General features: G+C 71.7%; 1 protein-coding gene across 1 annotated transcript in view; it reads left to right on the top strand.

Annotated features, from left to right (window-relative positions):
• The window catches only part of LOC102851896 (elastin-like), a 6,338-nt gene that overhangs the window by 3,181 nt on the left and 2,765 nt on the right, over window positions 1-392 (top strand). The gene's annotated exons all lie outside the window — the stretch shown is intronic.

The following is a 392-nucleotide window of genomic DNA, read 5'->3' as shown; positions in this document are numbered from 1 at the left end:
CTGACCCTGGTCTGGGGGACGCTCCATCCTGGACGGGACTGACCCTGGTGAGATGGACGCTGCACCCTGGACGGGACTGACCCTGGCCTGGGGGACGCTCCATCCTGGACGGGACTGACCATGGCCACTGTGTCAGCCCGAGGTACCCTCCACCCTGGTGAGATGGACCCTCCATCCTGGGCGGACAGACCCAGCTGTGATGGACGCTGCACCCTGGACGGGGCGGACACTGGTCTGGGGGACGCTCCATCCTGGGCGGGGGCGGGGCGTTCGGGCCCACGTGACCACGCTCGGCGCAGGGATTGGCTGGCTCCGCCCCCTCCGCCGTGATTGGCGGCTGCTCCGAGGGCGAGCGCCGCTTCCGCCGGGCCATGGGGGCGCGCGTGCTCCCG

Source organism: Elephantulus edwardii, unplaced genomic scaffold, assembly GCF_000299155.1.
Source record: "Elephantulus edwardii isolate Elephantulus edwardi_28Jun2011 unplaced genomic scaffold, EleEdw1.0 scaffold00217, whole genome shotgun sequence".
Classification (NCBI taxonomy): Eukaryota; Metazoa; Chordata; class Mammalia; order Macroscelidea; family Macroscelididae; genus Elephantulus; species Elephantulus edwardii.
The sequence above is the reverse complement of the archived record's forward strand: the minus strand, read 5'-3'. Positions and strand labels throughout refer to the sequence as shown.